Genomic DNA, 13,741 nt, shown 5'->3' on the forward strand with positions numbered 1-13,741 from the left:
GAAGGAGATCTCATTTTGATGCATGGTCACCTAGGCATGTCCAGGGGCTGTTCGGAGGAAGAAGAGATTCTTGGCATATGTTCTCAATGGACTCCAGCAACCACCATGCATGGTGCAGGGCACCCTGGCAAGAGCATGAGAGGAGAGTCTTTTAGACTCATGAAGATCAAAGTGAGCTTGAAAGATTAAGAGTTAAATGTAAATGGATCTATGATCCATCTTTGTATTTGATGTTTTGATGTAATGAAGCCTAAAACTATAAAGGAAATGTAATAGAGGTAAATGGTATTGAAAGATTAAAATGCACCTAAGGGGTTATTAAGGGTACTTTTGTGTCAATCCTAGCCTAGTTATGGGATTTAAAGACCTATATGGTATTGGACCAATGTAATATGGTCTCTAAAAGCCATTAAATATTGTAAAAGCAGTAAAAGTGCTCAAAAGTTGTACTTTTCCATGTTGGCAATTTAGGTCTAGTAAGGCTTGTAGGGGGTTTAGGTTTCTTTGGAAGGGTTAGTGAAGTTATAAAACCTTTGAAAAGGTTAGTGAAATTTATTAAAGGAATATATGATTGTAAGTTGTCAAAGTTGACACTTTGTGTCAACTTAGACAACAAATTTCAGTTTAAACTAATTGTTATTGTTACGGTTAGACAGTAGTGGGTATTGGCTTTGTTTGGCTATTTAGTGGAAGGTGGTCAAGTTTTAAAGGAAATGGAGAGTTGGTGTTTGGAATAATAAGACATGTAATAGACTCTGGAAGCAATAAAAATAAGTTTTTTCTCTATTAACTAGCCACTGTTCTGGACAGTCATAACCAATACCTGTGAAATGATAGTTGAGTTTGGCTCTTGATTGATCGTTATGTAGGAGTCTTAAGGAAGTTGTGTCCTATTCTTTTCATGCATTTTCTTCCTTATTTCATAGTTTTTAGGTTCAAATAATTGGGCTAGTGTTTGTAAGATAGTGATTGGCAGAGCACAGTCGGGTTTAGATTTGAAATTTTCTACAATGTGGCAACTCTTACACCCTCTGTGATCTATGTGATTGGTGGAAGATTTCCACAATGTTTTACATACTTGTATATTTTATTTTTTCTACAGGAGAATAGAGAATCTTGGTGGAGAAGCAGTGTTGAGTGTTTATTTGCTAATTGTGAAAGAGCCTGTGTGAGCACCAGCCAACATGAATGAGCTTTCCTTCAAGGATAATGATATTTGGTGAAGGAATATGTATGGGGAGGACATTTATGAAGTGTTGGTGCAGTCCTTTTGTTTTGGTGATGTTGTTAGAGGTCTCATTGAACAGGCCCTAGTTTAGTGACCCTACAACCAAGGGTTTGGCGACAAATGAATTGGATGGCTAATAGAACCTGAAAAAAAAAAATTATTGTCTATCAACTACATATTCCTCTTAGTAGCTCTTTCTTTGTTTTTAAAGCTCTTAAATTCAAATTTTACCACAAAAGTTGCAGTATCATCCATAAACTGACATCAAGTAGAAAGTTGAACACAAAAAATATAAGAAATCTCACCAACATTGAGATAGCTGGCCACAATTTTCAGCACATTTCTTTGGACAAAAAGTTCCTTGATAGTTGCATCCATCTAAGGAAACACCATTGACATGATAAGAAGGCCAGTACCGTCCAATATTCTGACCATTTACCCATGCTTGGCCTTTACCCATTGTGCTCAAATCCAATCAAATTGGATCTTCACTAGCTAGTGCATCAAATGTTGCCTATACAATAATAATTTAAATTTTAATGAAAAATGTTAAACAAAGTACACAAATTGTAATTGTGCAAATCTTTTCATGATCCGGTGGATAATTTTAGTGAAAATTGAAGTGTCCTCAAATCTCTAGATTTTTGCACCATCAAAAAGATCTCAGTGTCCTGATTCCAACACAACTTGAACGGAGCAAAAAGGAGTCCGTTTGTGCAAGTTATGCTCGGTCAAAGTTTTGGTCAACAAGTAGACCAGAGGGCTAGATAAGGGGAAAAATCAAACCATCTCAAAAGTGGTCAACAATGGGTTTCAAATTAAAGATCTCGTCACAAGCTTTCCAACAACGTTTGTTTCGTCAAAAACAGACTTTATATGTGAAAGTTATGGCCGTTTGAATTTTGGAGGCAAAATGTGACAGTGATGATGTCATCATGATATCAGCAGCTCAAGTAATGACACATGTCAAAAATATGAGCAAATAAAATAGTGCCACGTGGCACCTCAAGCTCGAATTTGGTGGTTTAAAAATTCATTGAGGAGGTTTGAACCCTCAACCTCTCATTCCCTACTTTTCCTCCTTGCCACTAAACCACATGTAGCATTTAGCAACTTTGTAATAGATTTTCTATTTAAACTATGAATGCCGCCAAAGCCATTTGAAAAGATGCATAGGTGGGAGTTGAACCCTTGACCTGGCCACCCCTAAAATAGCTATGTGCCAATACACCACTGATGTGGCTTGTTAAATGCATGGCAGATGTGTTATTTAACCTGTATCAAACAGCGAAGCCCCCTTAAAATAGATTTATTTGTTATTTTATTAATAACTAAACCCCAAAATTGTATAAATGCCAAAATGTAAAAATGGCAAAGGGGGTTATTCGAAGGGGGTGTTTTTTTTATACCCTTAATTGTTTTGGAGCCAATTTAAGCAAATTATTTTGTATAAAAAGGGGGGTAGGATGTCATTTGGAAAAAACAAGGGAGACTTGAGAGAAATTGCTCTTGGTGAAGTTTTTTTTAAAGGAATAGGGAGATTTTTCTAGGAGATTTTTTGGAGCCATTTTTGTACTTCAGAGTATTGTTATGCTATCGAAGTGCTAGAAGAAATGGTCTTCTTTGGTGCATATTTGTAATTGATTTATGGAGATTAATCGAATCGGTCGTACTCTATTGGAGCCAACCCGGAGACGTAGTCACATTTGTGGTGAACTCCGAAATCAAACTTTGTTTGCACTTTCTATCTTCTTCTCTCTCTCAATTCAGTTTATTTCACCTCAAGCTTTTGAGTTTGTGATGCTTAATTTCATTTATGTTAAATGTATTAAGACTTCCACCAATTTGATTTTATTTAAGCATTCAATACTGTAATTAGTCTAGATCCATCCATCAGATCAAGTGGTATCAGAGCTTAGTTGACTATTATTGCAGTTATTTTCTTGAATGCTAACAAGATCCAGGATTCAGAAGGGCGAAGACAAGCTTGAAGAATTTAATCCTGAGATTGGAAAGCGAAGAAATTTTCCAAAGATGTCTATTTCTGGAATGGAGGTTCCTGATGAGATCAGTGAGCAAGAATTTCGAAGAGCGTTCCTTGAGATGAAGGCTAAGGTGGGCATTCTTCTCCAAGAGAGACACGAATGACAATTGAGGAAGGCAAATAAGGCTAAGAAGAAGGAGGAAGCAAAATCCTCATTAAAGGATGACAAAGCCAAAGGAGTAGGAGGTGGTAGTGACCCTCCTGAACCTCCATCGTTGTCTTCATCATCTTAGTCATCTTCTCCTTCTTCTCCATTTTCTCCTCATTCTACTTCTTTTAATCCTTTCAAGAGTGGGTATAAGCCTAAGATCAAACTGGATGTAAAATTTGACTTGCCTAAGTATTGTGGTGAACTTGATGTTGAAAAATTGGATGATTGGATTCAACAAGTAGAAGTCTATTGTAGAGTCCAGAACCTATTAGATGATGTTGATAGGATCCAATTAGCTACTCTTCGGTTAGGAGGTACAACTTTAACCTGGTGGGAGAGTAAGACTAAGGCAGAAGTTTCACAGCATGGTAGAGTCAGTTTAACTTGGGAAGAGTTTTTTAATGCTCTTAAGAAGCAGTTTTATCCCCTAGGACATATGCAACAGTTAATGATGGACTGGAAAATGTTTAGGCAAGGGAAAGGTCAAACTATCCAAGAGTACACCCATGAATTTAGGAAAAGGGCTATTGCTTTGAATGTTCCTTTGTACACGCATGATACTTTGTTGAAGTACATAGGAGGTCTTCATTCCTACCTTAGACATTCTATTTTGGTATTGAACCCTTGTAATTTGGATGAAGTGTCTGTTCAAGCTACACACTTAGAGTCAAGGGGTAAAGGATCTTTTATTGATAACTTTGATAATGATGTAAAGAAATCTTCTAAGAATGCAGAGATAGAGAAAGGAAAGAAGGAAGCTACAGTTGAGAAGGATGAGAAACTTTCTTGCACTCATTGTGACAGGAAGGGTCATGATGAAGAACATTGTTGGAAGTTGCATCCTGAATTGAAGCCTAAATGGGCTCAAAATTTTGATCAGAAATAGAAAGGTAAGGAGAAAGTAGAAAATGTTGTTATGGATCTTGGTTCAGATTTAGATGATGAGACTAAGATAAAAGCTATGGGTTTGAAAGGTAAAGCTCATATTTCTAGTGTTTATGTTGCTAGTTGTGCTTCTACTTCTACAATTAATGATTTCTTTGAAGATAAGAAAAGGAATGAGTTGTTTCATTTAAGGGTTGTTGCTAAGAACACTAAAATTGATGCACTCATAGATAGTGGTTCTCAAGTGAACTTGATTTCTGAAAGTGTTGTAAGAAACTTGGGATTGAAAACTACATTACATAAGAAACCTTATCCACTAGGCTGGATTTGTGAAAATGATAAGTTGCAAGTAACAAGACAATGCACCTTAAGATTCACAATCACTAGTAAGTTTGTGGATGAAGTATAGTTTGATAGTGTTCCACTGGATATCTGTGGGACAGTGCTTGGTAGCCCTTATCTTTATGACCGAAAAGCAATTTTCTACAGGGAGAAGAATCATTATCACTTGTTTAAAGATGGCATTCAATATATTGTACATTCTCACAAGATTAAGACTGATCATTCTTTTGCAAACACAAGGCAATTAATGAGGGTAATTAATGCAAGTAAAGAGTTAACTCTTATGTCTGTCAGTACAGGTGGTTCTACACTTGAACTTGGAGTAGCTAACCAAGGTCAAATGTTGCAGGATGCACCTGCAGTACAACATGAGGGAATGATGATTGAAAGTATTGATGGTTCCTTGGGTAAAAATGTTCCTGGTGCTAAGGATCGATATGTTGTTGATTTATTCTCTTTCATTTCTACATTATTGTTCAGCTTGATGCTAGTCAATGTTTGTTGGTTAGTGGCTACGATAGTTGATGTAGATGCTTATGGAAGTGATAGAATAATGTTTATGATCAACAATGTTGTTGCAGTCTTCATTGTGCTTGTGAGTCAGGTATTTAGATGTACAAATGATATAGGACAAGTGGGGAGGCCAAGTCCTCACTTTATGTCAGAATAAATGTCACTTTTGGAGGTCCAAAAGGTCTTCAGTGGGGAGGCCTGATCCGGTGGATAATTTCAGTGAAAATTGAAGTGTCTTCAAATCTCTAGATTTTTGCACCATCAAAAAGATCTCAGTGTCTTGATTCCAACACAACTTGAACGGAGCAAAAAGGAGTTCGTTTGTGCAAGTTATGCTTGGTCAAAGTTTTGGTCAACAAGTAGACTAGAGGGCTAGATAAGGGGCAAAATCAAACCATCTCAAAAGTGGTCAACAATGGGTTTCAAATTAAAGATCTCGTCACAAGCTTTCCAACAGCGTTCGTTTCGTCAAAAACAGACTTCATATGTGAAAGTTATGGCCGTTTGAATTTTGGAGGCAAAATGTGACAGTGATGATGTCATCATGATATTAGTAGCTCAAGTGATGACACATGTCAAAAATATGAGCAAATAAAATAGTGCCACATGGCACCTCAAGCTCGAATTTGGTGGTTTAAAAATTCATTGAGGAGGTTTAAACCCTCAACCTCTCATTCCCTACTTTTCCTCCTTGCCACTAGACCATGTGTAGCATTTAGCAACTTTGTAACAGATTTTCTATTTAAACTATGAATGCCGCCAAAGCCGTTTGAAAAGATGCACAGCTGGGAGTTGAACCCTTGACCTGGCCACCCCTAAAATAGCTATGTGCCAATACACCACTGATGTGGCTTGTTAAATGCATGGCAGATGTGTTATTTAACCTGTATCAAACAGCGGAGCCCCCTTAAAATAGTTTTATTTGTTATTTTATTAATAACTAAACCCCAAAATTGTATAAATGCAAAAATGTAAAAATGGCAAAGGGGGTTATTCGAAGGGGGTGTTTTGTTTTATACCCTTAATTGTTTTGGAGCCAATTTAAGCAAATTATTTTGTATAAAAAGGGGGGTAGAATGTCATTTGGAAAAAACAAGGGAGACTTGAGAGAAATTGCTCTTGGTGAGGTTTTTTTTAAAGGAATAGGGAGATTTTTCTAGGAGATTTTTTGGAGCCATTTTTGTACTTCAGAGTATTGTTATGCTATCGAAGTGCTAGAAGAAATGGTCTTCTTTGGTGCATATTTGTAATTAATTTTTGGAGATTAATCAGATTGGTCGTACTCTATTAGAGCCGACCCGGAGATGTAGTCACGTTTGTGGTGAACTCCGAAATCAAACTTTGTTTGCACTTTCTATCTTCCTCTCTCTCTCAATTCTGTTTATTTCACCGCAAGCTTTTGAGTTTGTGATGCTTAATTTCATTTATGTTAAATGTATTAAGACTTCCACTAATTTGATTTTATTTAAGCATTCAATACTGTAATTAGTCTAGATCCATCCATCAGATCATTTCATGGTTCCCATGGTTGCTGACACAATCGTAGATTTAACATTTAACATCAGGAGCATACCTTGTACCATGTTAGTGGCTGTCTCTGAGCGACAACTACTCCTTTCATCCATTCAACAGAGGAATGCCCATCTATTGTATGGAGATCCATTGATTCACCTTTCAAACCAACCTGCATGCATAAAAAATTAGATATGCATATACATAGAAAAATATTACAAAATGAGCTGGAGCTGTATTATCAATCATAATAAATCACAAGATTCCAAACAAGCATTTCTCCTAGAAATCTGTACCACACATTTGTAATCCATTCAATACCATTCAGCCTTTTACATTTGAACTTCAAAAAAACATCCTTTATGTCAAAAACTAATGCTCATATTCTTGAATATTAAGGAAGAAACTTAAGTTGTTCTAGAATCTGAAGAGAAAAAAATTAAAAGACACCTAGGTCCACTAGTCACAGGTAAAATGTGTAGAGTCATCATGTTATTATAATTTGCGAAGACATATATAGAAAAAATATGGTGCTTTTGGGATGTTTGGAAAGAAAAATAATCAATTTCAGTTCAAATTGTGATATATTAAGAAAAGTACAAATATCACCAACTTAGCAGGAAGACACAAAATGACATATTTGATCCAAAATTGATGACTTCAACCGTGTTTTATTACTTATCCATTTGTGCTCTCGAAAACAGGTATCATATCTAAATAATTTAATCAATAATTAAAAATTTAAATGTATATAAACTATTCTTTTCTACTCCAAATTATAGTATCCTATTTAAGAAAACAAAATAACAAATTTGCATTAACATGGTTCATACCTAGTAAGACCACTTTTGTATCAACAAGTCTCGTGTTCCCTCCTTAAAGCCACTAAGGGTAAGTGGACCAAGAATCCCTATATTCCAAGATTCAAAATGGGTTCCAATATTCTATAACATAAACAGATAAATCAAGAATTAGTATCTAATGTGGAAAAGCATTATACTATTATAGTGACAACCAGTAATATTATATCTGATTTCATTTCACATAAACAACTAGTGACTAAATTCTTATGCATGAAATTAGACATAAAACAAGATATTGCCATTGCTACACCTACTATTTTCACTTCTGCATCTACCAAATAAGACAAAAATATAGAAGCAACTGCACATATGTGGTTTGAAACAAACTTGTAAACCAAGTGTCATACTCAAGCGTTCAATTATGTTTGTTCCAACCCTAAGCTTCACACCGGATGGATATCTCACTTTAGGGTTTTCCTTGCTTCCAAATTGAGAGCCTGCCAAAAGCATAAATCCAACATGAAAAGTCCTCCCAATTCTCAATTTCTATGTCTCAACATCCAAATACCAAAAACAAAAACACATACCAAACTAGCAATTATTAGTCCACTCTGATTGTCTGACTCAACAACACTAAATTAGAAAACACACTCTGAATTTAGGGATGTTGGATGATCTTATACCTGTAAATTCTCCATTGATGAAAACATGCAATGCATCACGTACTGAATCTATAGAAAGAATTGAAAGACCACCATTCTTTATAAAAGGCTCATCCTCACCAACTTCAACACTATACCATACATGATACAACAAATGTATTAATATGTGAAACTGCCAATTTGTGCCTAGCAAAAGAAAACTCTTAGGTTTGAATTGATTCAAGATTCTTGTTTAACAGACTAGATTCGTGTTCAACAAACAAAGTTACAAACTAACCATATGACTATTCATCAAGTAGTCTTCCTATCCACAATTCAACATTAAACATTTAGAATCTAGAGGAAGCATTAAACAATAGATCTACTTGGAAGAAAAAGGAAAATAATTGTTTATGATTTCCTTAAATATTCCTCTGTTATCAAGAGTAACATGTTAATATTTAATGGAGTCAAAAACTTAAATTGTTAAAATAGAAGAGCATTCAGAGCTCAGATACAATCAATACGAATACCGTAAAATAAGTCAAATGTGAAGCGTAAATGAGAAGCAAGGAACAACAAGAAAAATATTTTGAAAAATGGAAGAGATACAAATGCAAGACACTGAATTAAGTTATTCCGCAAAAAGCATAAGCATGCAAGAGATCAACTAAAGTTATCTTGTGATCTATGGATTAGAATGGAATTAATTTTCTAACCTTTCTAAGATACAATTACAAATCTCAACAATGTGAAAATCAGAACCAACAGAAAACAATCATTCTAATTAGTAAGAATGTTTGATAAAATATTCACCTCGGTAACCATTTAGAAAACTAAAGCATTAAAAAAAGATGTGGAAATGGTATATCTCACCTCGTAGTGTACCACAAGTAGTCAGTATTATCTCTTGTAGTGTTTATCTACTCCAGCAAACCTATTGCGGTGAGAGAGCTATCTGCATTGGAGGTAACATATTCCTGAAATGATTCCCAAGCAAATCCCTTAACGGGTGTCATTTTCATTTGAGTTGTTTGGACAACAACCTGTCATAGAGCATGTGAATTTATTAGTGCCATAAATTCTGCAACTCATGTGCAACTAAAGTAATTCAAATACATTCTACCCATGTATAGAAGAAATATAATGCACTCTAGAAGAGAGCATATTTTAATAAATAAATTCTCACTCTGAAGATGAAAAAATGCAGAAAATCCTTCCACATTGTTCCTTTCAGATAAGCATTGAGATTAAATAGTAACAAAAGTTTCATAGGCAAGTGTGAACATTTCTTTTAAACAAGATACCGGCACCCCTACACTTATTATATTATTGAGAGAGGTTCCAGTTTAACAAAGAAGCATGACATGAATCAATAAACAAAAAAGTACAAAGAAATCCTGCACATTGCTCCTTTCATTTAAGTATCAAGATTAAACAACAATAAGAGTAGCAAGGATCATTCCAAAATATTCATACTTAACAATGAAATCCTTATCTTGTTAGGACTTGATCAAATAAGAACATGTAGATCGCAGTTTAAAAAATAAAGGGTGTAGATAGTCTTAATTTGTAAGCACATTGGCATTTTAAAGAAATTAACTATCACCTTGGCAGTATTGAACACTGAGTTTTTGTAGTTAGGGAGAACGCTAACAGACCAAGCAGGGATGTGATAGTGCAGATTGTTAAAAAAGACTGCTGCATCAGAGTTTGCATCAAAATTTGCAAGGAAAGCAACACAACTTCCACGCCCTACAGAATACACATAAGACTGAAAAGACAATGTTGTCAGCTCATTGTGTTTATAATAGCATTATCAACTTCTTAATTTTTTTTCCCCTTTTTCAAATGAAACTTTAAAGTTTAATCTTAAAATAGTCAATAAAGTAGCAAACTAGTCAACATGCTCAACTTACTTGCTAATAAGTGCCAAGAGAGTTAACTTGAGGATCACCACTAACTAAAGCAGCCTCACAAAGCTTTATAGCCTTGTGTAACTCCTTAAGATGTCCCCACTTTGGTTTCCTGAGAAGCCCTGCAAAGAAAGGAAAAGAACAGTAGTTCATGTTCTAATTCCTGAAGACTTTATAGTATTTTTGAGATACAATAAAAATACCAAGCTCAAAACAATTTACATGTTTAAAAATACTAAAGATCCAACTGATTTAATTGACCCTAAGGTAGCAAGGAACTTAAAGCGGGATATAAACCTCATCTTTAATAAAGATAAACAAATGTATTGCTCTTTAAGAATTTTATGTAATTCAGAAAAAATTATCCATTCCAGTTTGACATTTTTAACAATGAAGAATATCAGCACAAGTCTTATCTCATGCCCGGCAAAACATACCATATTCATCAATAGGTGCATCATAGTCATAACTAGTTGTAATGAAATGCCCTCCTACAGTACGGCCAAAATTTGTTCCACCATGATATTGAAAAGAAGAGAAACTGAATTAATATAAAAAATGAGGCCATATAAGAATGGCATGCGCTAGAATAGCCCATTTTCTTCAAGGTGAGCTCTACCATATAATAGTTCACAAATGATCCTCCTTTCTGAATAAAGTGAGCAACTGCAAAGGCCAGATCTTCAACAGGTCTATGAGAAGTAGTACCCCCAAATTTTGTAAACCTACAAAAATAGTAGACAGTGAACTTATAATTATAATGTTAATGGCATTCAGTGTACCCACTGGTTAAAACTTAAAAAAGAAAACACTTTACTATCATTTCTTAAAAAGCTAGAATCTGCAAGCCATCAAGAAGACCGATTGCCTAATTACTGCAAATAGCACTAAATAAGCAATTTTCAAAATTCAACAGCATTGAGAAGAGGGAATGATCTGTACCAGCCACTCCATGCCTCAGTCCACATTGATGGTTTGTAGGGTTTGTTAGGTACAAAGTTGTCACAGTAGAAACCGTTGCAAGTGTTAATCTGTCAACAATATTCAACAAAAGGGTTGAAGCGTTGAATACTCAGATTATCAACAAGAATTATTATAGGAACATAAAATAACATGTAGACACCTCAGAAACCCAAAAGCTTACATTACATTATTTACCACTTCTTCAATTGTTTCGATACGTGTACATTACATTAAAATACAAAAACTTAAATGCTAGGAAACTAAACTGATGAAATGGATTTAGTGTAATTGCAAGGACACAAGATAATTCCAAACTGACCATCACAATTGATAGAGGCATTATAGTCCCCAAGTCTCAAAATAGAAATGGGTCGTATGAAATAGAACTCACCACAGGATCTGGTGCATCATCCTGTTTACACATAACCCAAGGTACACCTGTACCCAATCCCACAGCCATTTGTGTAGCCCAGTTCATGTATGATGCCCCAGTAGGCCCAAACACCGCTTCATCAGGTTTGTATTCATTTTCTACCTGTGAAGAGGATGAATTAGCAGGTCAGGGTATTCATTGATTCCATACAGATGTACACTTAAAACTCTTCTTGTTCCATTGATCTTTTGTAAGATCAGTGGCCTTAAGACAGGTTCATGGTAATGTTGTAAGAAACACACACACCTAGGACATAATAATAGGTCCACCTTGAGACTCAAAGAGCCCTTCACTCTTAATTAAGTCCACAACCTTTGATGTAAAACTTTGCATTGCCATCTGCAGTACTCATCACTTATTCAATATGAAAAACTGGATCAAATATTATGCATTAAAATCCTGTAAAGATACAAGGCATTTATAAGTCTTAAAAGTGTCATCATTTAATAGAGAAGCACCTTGAAAGGCTCGTTATCCATCCTGAAGTTGATGCCAGGGACAAACTTTAACCAAACTGGAAAGCCCCTGCAAATTGATCAATAGCATTAATATCCACATTTAATAAACCATGTTGGGTGTTTGAAAGAAGAGAACCTCGCATGTAAGGCTGACATATAATCCTTCATGTTGCACTATCTTCACGAACTTTACCAGATCAAATCTCCCCTCAAAATAGTATTGCAAAAGCAATAAAGCACTACAGAGTCAAAAATAACTTCAGTAGCTTTGGAACCTACAACATACTGTGAATCTAAATGCAGCCCTATACAAATCAAGAATCCATATTGCTAAAAACATTCGTCACAAGAATTCTTCATAAAACAATCCATAGACACGATGAAAATAGAAAAGAAAAGAGCATATTAAGATATGTGAAAATCACAAGCGTCTACCTAGACACTAATGCTAATCGCTATGCCCTAGAATACTGTAGAGAAAAATCCTCCTCCCAGAACCTTCTCCTTTCAAAAAATTTCTTCATTCTCCAAAATTTGTGATCCCTTGAAAATGAACCCCCAAGTTGTGATATGGAGTTTTCTCCCAAAAATCGGGGCACTAATTATGCGTTCACCCCAAAGAACTCCTTGCTCACCACCCTTAACTCATCATTAACTGTTTTTTAAAAATCTTTCTCATGCACATTTATTAATTAATTAAATTACTTTAGTTAATTTTCACTTGACTCTTTTTATATTAATTTATTAAATTAAATCTCATGCACGCATCATGCAATCATAAAATTTTTAATAAATTAATTTCATTTCCCACTTTTAAATTTATTTTTGAAAATTAAATTTGATAACTATTTATTAACTTAAATAATAATATTGTTTAGCATTTATTTATAAATGAACTCTAAATATATTATTATTAAATTAAATAAATATTACCATGTTCCAAATTTATATTTATCACTTTTATCTTCATATTTAATTCTTTTTATTTAATTAATTTCCCAATTAATTAAATATAATTAAATATTAAAATATCATAATAATTTTTCATTAAATTAAATCATTAATTAAATCATTTAATTAGACTTAATTAATAGAAAATTCACCAAAGACCCATAAAGTAAAATACGAAAATCCATCATAGAAAAACACACACAAATCAAACTAACGGGTTATAATCACGAATCAACGTCATTCGACACATTCAGAGGGTATTCAACTCAAATACTTGTCCTAATTTTCAATTAAGGAAAATGGCTTAAAGTTGTAGGATTTGGACTTTAGAATTTATCTCCCCTCTCTTACCATTGAGATAATGCGATAGGGTACACTCATCCTGGCAATTCAAGGAAGTCGATGCTCGATACCTACATCCTATATAAAATCCACGCATGTAAATACACAATATATACTAAGATAAATAGGTAATGGCAAGAAGTGGTGCATCATGTAGATCCCGACTAGCAAGTGACTTCGACTCCCATCCTTAACCACATCGGAAATGCCATACATAAAGAAATAAACACGCACACCATACACATGCAGTATGGTATAAGTATCCATAAGAAAACACATATAATGATCCATCTAACTAAACATCATCAATGATTAAAAAACACTATTGTAATCATCGTGCATACATGAAGTATAGAGTACCAAGTAATCTCATCATATATCAACTGAATTTGAAACAATATCTAATAATCTCAAAATCATGCTACTAATCATCAAACATAAAACTGGCCTAAAAAGAGTTTGCAAATGATAGCAAAAATGTAAACTAGGGGTAGGCACTACATCCACCCCCCCTAAAATTAGGCTTACTCTTGGAAGCCTATAAACAAGTAGGAATATA

The 13,741-nt window shown here is 34.5% G+C and overlaps 1 pseudogene; it reads right to left on the reverse strand.

Annotated features, from left to right (window-relative positions):
• Positions 1-1,529: 1,529 nt before the first annotated feature.
• On the reverse strand, positions 1,530-13,081 carry LOC149564962 (beta-galactosidase-like; annotated as a pseudogene).
• Positions 13,082-13,741: the final 660 nt, after the last annotated feature.

The sequence above is a fragment of the Cupressus sempervirens genome, chromosome 3, assembly GCF_028749045.1.
Source record: "Cupressus sempervirens isolate cs-2001-9-10 chromosome 3, ASM2874904v1, whole genome shotgun sequence".
Lineage (NCBI taxonomy): Eukaryota > Viridiplantae > Streptophyta > Pinopsida > Cupressales > Cupressaceae > Cupressus > Cupressus sempervirens.